We start from the raw sequence: 5,795 nt of genomic DNA, 5'->3' as shown, positions 1-5,795 counted from the left end.
CTCAGATTTTGGATGTTCCATTTTGGCTGTATCACCTTGGGCTACCTCCGTATCTGCCTGTCGATCTGTTTGTCTGTCTGTCTGGTCTTCTTATGTCTCCACCAGTTTGTCCACGTCTCTGTCATTCTGTCCATCTGTATCATTTGCTTGTGCTTCCATCAGTCTGCCTGTCTGTCTGTATGATCCGCTGTGTCTTCATCAGTCTGCCTACCTATGTGTGCCTCCGCCTCACCAAGTGCCGCGGGTCCTGCCCTGGCAAAAGAAGTGACGCAGTGAGAACTCTGAGGCAAGGGACTTAATCTTGTTTTGATAGATTTGGTTGAAGCGATATTTTGTCTGTCCTCCATAGTAGGCTTCGATTTCCTTCTCGGTCATGAAGGAACCGTCGCCCCACTGAAGGTCTCCTGACTCTGTCGTCTGCAGGTTGATGAAGCCCTCTGAAGCATGGAGGGAAGGGGCGGGGCGTAATGGGTGGAGGAAAGGAGAGATGGAGGGTGATATGTGACTATTTTTGTTGTTGTTGATTTGGACATAATAGAAGTACATGGAATTTACACACACACACACACACACACACACACACACACACACACACACACGGTGTGTGTGAGAGAGAGAGAGAGAGAGAGAGAGAGAGAGAGAGAGAGAGAGAGAGAGAGAGAGAGAGAGAGAGAGAGAGAGAGAGAGAGAAATAATACTTACGGGAGGTGATTCTGCTGAAGAAAGGCAGGAGGGAGAAGTGGCGTTCAGTCTTCAGCATGATGAGATTAAACCCTGGAATTTTGGCGCAGTAATCCTTAGCCATTTGGAATTGTATTTGCTTGTGTGGCTTGATGTACACTGTGCCGTCTGCGTCCTCGAGAACCCCAGTGAGGCTGTTAAGTTTGCCTGGCGGGGAGGGATCAGTCGGTGAGTCAGTCAGTTAAGTAATCATTCAAGCAGGTAGTGAAGTGATTAGTCAGCAAGTTAGTCAGTTACGGAATCAACAAGTTAGTCTCTCTCTCTCTCTCTCTCTCTCTCTCTCTCTCTCTCTCTCTCTCTCTCTCTCTCTCTCTCTCTCTCTCTCTCTCTCACCAATCTTGAAGCCGTACAGACTCTCCGCGTTGCTCTCCAGCGTCATCGTGTCCGGGGCGGCGGTGGTGGTGGTGCAGTTGACCGAGTCCTCGCCGAGTGGGACTGCAGCCCAGGCGGCGCAGGGCGGGTACACGAGGCAGCGCGATTTGCAGGAACCTAGTGGTGGGGAGGGGAGATGGAGAGAGAGAGAGAGAGAGAGAGAGAGAGAGAGAGAGAGAGAGAGAGAGAGAGAGAGAGAGAGAGAGAAATTTCAAGTGTAGTTCCTGTGAGTTTTAGTAATGTCGCTTATAACAAATTCAGACTTATCATGCTGAATTATTTTGTCAATGTTAAAGACATTTCCATGTTCCTTACTATGTGTGTGTGTGTGTGTGTGTGTGTGTGTGTGCTCTTGTAGGACTGAGTCTTCTTTTTAAAGCCAAATCATAAGGTTCCTTTCAATCTGCAGACACCACACGCTGCCTCTGGTAACGCACGGCATTGATCCGCTGCTCCTTTCTGGAAGCTGTAACCCCGCACGTTCTTATCTCCTCCTGGCCTGTTAGTATTCTTGATGTGTCCTCTTGTCACTGGGCTTCTTGACTGATACAAGTCCTCTACTGTTGTGTTTGTCTCAATGTTTCAACTGTTTTGTTCATTGTCTCAGTGTTTTGTGTTTAAAGCTTCTGGAGAGTTTTCCCGTGTTCTTTACCAACACCGTTAAGCATTTAAAGCTCCTGCCCTGCTATAAAGCGCCTCTTTGTCTCTAACCGCCCACCACCCCCGCCATTGCTACAAATCAGCAATAGCGCATCTACATATACTTTTCTTTTTTCTGTTATCTCTTTTTTCGTTTCGTCTCTCCTCCACTGTGTGTGTGTGTGTGTGTGTGTGTGTGTGTGTGTGTGTGTGTGTGTGTGCCTCCTTACATGCGCTGCGAAGGATAGTAGGGGTCATGTCCTGGGCGTCCTGTGGGATAGCCCAGCCTCTCCTCACTATCATCTTGTCTGGGTGTTGAGTTTCTGGGACGGTTAGTGGTTCTGAGTCTGGAGGTGATGGTGGTGGTGCTGGTGATAGTGGGACGGCGCTGTCCTCACTCACCACCACCTTCACCACCACCACCACCACCACCACGGCCACTCTCATCATGGTGGGGTTCAGGTGTGTGAGGGTGTCGGGTGTCGTCTCTGCCGCGCCCCGTGTTATCTGCAATGGAAAGAAGTTTCGTGATGCGAATCTGAGCGCTGGCTTAGTTTCCATGTGTGACTGGCGCTTTCAGTGAGACTTTTTATTTATTTATTTTTGACCAGATTTCTTCTTACATAAAAAAAAAAAATAAATAAATATATATATATATATATATATATATATATATATATATATATATATATATATATATATATATATATATATATATATATATATATATATATATATATATATATATTGGATTATATACGGAAAAAGGTCAGGTTACGTTATGTTACGTATGTTACGTGCTGTGTTAGATTAGCTTACGTTTCGTTAGGTTAGGTTAGTTATGGTAAGTTAGGGTACATTAAGTTACACCAGATGTCATAGTAAATTAGATTAGGGAAAATTTAGGAAAGCTTATGTTGAGGTAGGTAAAGTGATGTTTGGTTGAGTTAGATTAGGTATTGTAGGATAGGTCAAGTTAAGATGGTAAAATATAAGTTAAGGTAGGTTAGTCTAGGATAGGTTTAGTGAGGATAGGTAAAGTTGGTCAAGCTGGATTAGTATAATATAGGTTAAGTTAGGATGGCTAAAGTTAGGCTAAGCGAGATTAATCTAAGGTAGATTGTTAAGTTGGAATGGGGAAAGTTATGTCTATGATAAGTTCGTAAAGTTGGGTATATTAAGTTAAGTTATACCATGGTAAGTTCTTACGTTCTTATGTTAGTTACTCTACGCAAAATTATGTTAGGTTAGCTAAGGTTAGGTTAGATTAAACTAGACTAGATAAAGTTACGTTAGGTTCAAATAGGTAATAATTAGATTGAACTAGGCGAGGTTCAGTTCGGCATTGTTACGGTAGGGTAGTCAAGACAACTCGTCTCAAGTGGCACTGGGGTGGCTGGTCCTCTTAGGGTCCGTTATTTTGACAGGCGGATTCTTGATAATCTCCGTATCTTTGTCTGTATTTATTACTTTCTTTATGCACAATTACCGCCCTATGCTGAATATTTATGTTTCATATATATATATATATATATAATATATATATATATATATATATATATATATATATATATATATATATATATATATATATATATATATATATATATATATATATATATATATATATATATATATATATATATATATATATATATATGACTTTTAATCATTAGGAGAGAATATGGAAAGGAAAAGAAGGTTGGGGAAGAAGTGGCGTGCAGTGTACGCGTGTGACTCCATTGAAAGATAACCGCTTCTGAAACCTTGTAGTGGAGGTTGGTGAGGTTTTCAAGGGCGTTTTCAGGGTTCTGGTTGTAGTTGAATAAGGGTTCTACATTGTCAGTAGGAAAACCACTCCTAAAAACCCATAAACGCATCTCTATAAACTTTGGAAAATATTCCTTATGGAAGCTGAAGGAATACGAGCCCCAGGACGGGATGTGCTGCATCGCGAGGATCATTGACTGGTTTTGTTCACTTCCATGCTGACAGAGTGATGGTAGATGTCCACGTGCCGTACTCTTTTCCACTAATTTAGCCGTGTCGTCTCAGCCGTAAGTCCTCCGATGTGCTGCCTGCCACCTTGCAAGGCCCGAGAAGTGAGAGGTTCCAAGGAGATGAGAGGCCGGGAGACTGAAGGAAGACGCTAAACCAGAGGTTCTCAAACTTTGTTGCTTATTGGTGCACTGATGATGTATCTTGGACTTTGACTGCACAGCCAGTGTACTGTATACCTATCCATGAAAACTGCGCGGCGCACTTGGGGAATAGTCGCGGTGCATTTCTGCGAGGCGGCGCACAGTTTGAGAATCACTGCGCTAAACATAGTGGAATTGAGAGCGTCGGGTTAGAAGTCTTCTGGCCGCGACTGTACAGTCCTGCCAGATCAAAAGGATACAAGGATACGTACCTGAACCTCCCTGTATTAGAAGGCCTAGTAACCCGTCTCTTTAAATCCAGCACAGTCCTTGCACCCTTAGAGCGCACCTCCCTCACATCACAACCAACGCTTGTTCTGTCCCAGCTCTCTCACACTTCTGGACCTCTGCCTCGTGGTGCGTGAGTACAGATACAAGTACTGCTGTTTGTCATGCAAAGGGACATCAAAAAAGGATAAGAAAATAGACGTGGAGAAGGAGGAGGAGGAGGAGGAGGAGGAGGCGCTCATTTCTTGTGTATGATATAGCCAGGTATATAAAGATAAACCACGTGTGTCCGAGCAGCGGAGGGACGAAATATTTTAATGACAAGGCGACAATCAGCCACTGTGTGCATGGTGCCATTGATTCCGTGAGAAAGAGAGAGAGACAGAGAGAGAGAGAGAGAGAGAGAGAGAGAGAGAGAGAGAGAGAGAGAGAGAGAGAGAGAGAGAGAGAGAGAGAGAGAGAGAGTGGTTGTGTGAGTGAAATGTGCGTATGTCATTAGGTGAGAATACAGAGGGCACAGGAGGGTGACATGAGGTGTTGTGTATAAATATCACCTTAAAGCTTCATAGTGTTTTATGAAGCTATTACAGCAAGAAGCGATCGGTTGACTAGTGTCCTGTGGTGGAGTCAGGTGACGCCAGCCTTTCGCCCTGTACACTGTTCCGGTTTATTGCTGAGTGCAGAAAGGTATAAAAGTAATCCTACACATTGCTTGTCACAGTTCACAGTAGTATTTCCTGCTTGTTCCCTCCCCCATTTGTCTGGTCCTTCTCCTAACCTAACGTAACCATAACCTAATTCTATCTGCACTACATAATAGTATTCCGCATTTACCCTCTGCTGCATTTCTTTCGTCCGTCTCCTAACCTATCTATCCACAACCTCGTTCCCTAATTAACTTCCCTCATTTCTGTCGCCCATCTCCTAAACTAATCGAGCCTAACCACAATCCCATTCGCTATTTACCCTCCCCACTTCTTTCGTTCATCTCGTAACCTAACCTAACGACAACCTCATTTCTTATTTACCCTCCTCATTTCCCTCGTCCACCTAACACTACAGCAGATCCTTCTCTTCCAGCACCACCCAGACGTCTCCTCACGCTGGCTGCACTGACCGCTCACCTTGGAGTCCTGCAGGGTGAGTGTTGACCTTTGTATTGCCAGGTTGTGTTCAGTTGCTGGTCGGGAGTGTAGTCTTTGTAACGGTGGGTTCAGTACATGAAAAATATGAGGATAGTAGGTAGCAGGTTGTAAGTGTAGTGAAAATAGCAAGTGAAGTCAACAAACAGAAAGAAATCGTTAAGGAAGACAGCACTTATACCACACACACACACACACACACACACACACACACACACACACACACACACACACACACACACACACACACACTTGTCACGTAGCCATTAGTGACGTCACGTGCTTAACAACCAATGGCGGCGTTATTCTGGGACTGCTGATGGACGATGTGACATTTGCAACTTAATTCAACAACAACACGAACCTGCAGATTAAAGAGAGAGAGAGAAAGAAAGAGAGAGAGAGAGAGAGAGAGAGAGAGAGAGAGAGAGAGAGAGAGAGAGAGAGAGAGAGAGAGAGAGAGAGAGAGAGA

General features: G+C 44.2%; 1 long non-coding RNA gene across 1 annotated transcript; it reads right to left on the bottom strand.

Moving 5' to 3' along the window:
* Window positions 1–666: 666 nt before the first annotated feature.
* On the bottom strand, window positions 667–4,286 carry LOC135089950 (uncharacterized). Its single transcript, XR_010261692.1, has 4 exons — window positions 4,166–4,286; window positions 1,983–2,259; window positions 1,075–1,230; window positions 667–888 (listed from the first exon to the last, which is right to left on the bottom strand). It is a non-coding gene; the product is annotated as an uncharacterized LOC135089950 (long non-coding RNA).
* Between the last annotated feature and the right edge of the window lie 1,509 nt (window positions 4,287–5,795).

Source organism: Scylla paramamosain, chromosome 34, assembly GCF_035594125.1.
Source record: "Scylla paramamosain isolate STU-SP2022 chromosome 34, ASM3559412v1, whole genome shotgun sequence".
Classification (NCBI taxonomy): Eukaryota; Metazoa; Arthropoda; class Malacostraca; order Decapoda; family Portunidae; genus Scylla; species Scylla paramamosain.
The sequence above is the reverse complement of the archived record's forward strand: the minus strand, read 5'-3'. Positions and strand labels throughout refer to the sequence as shown.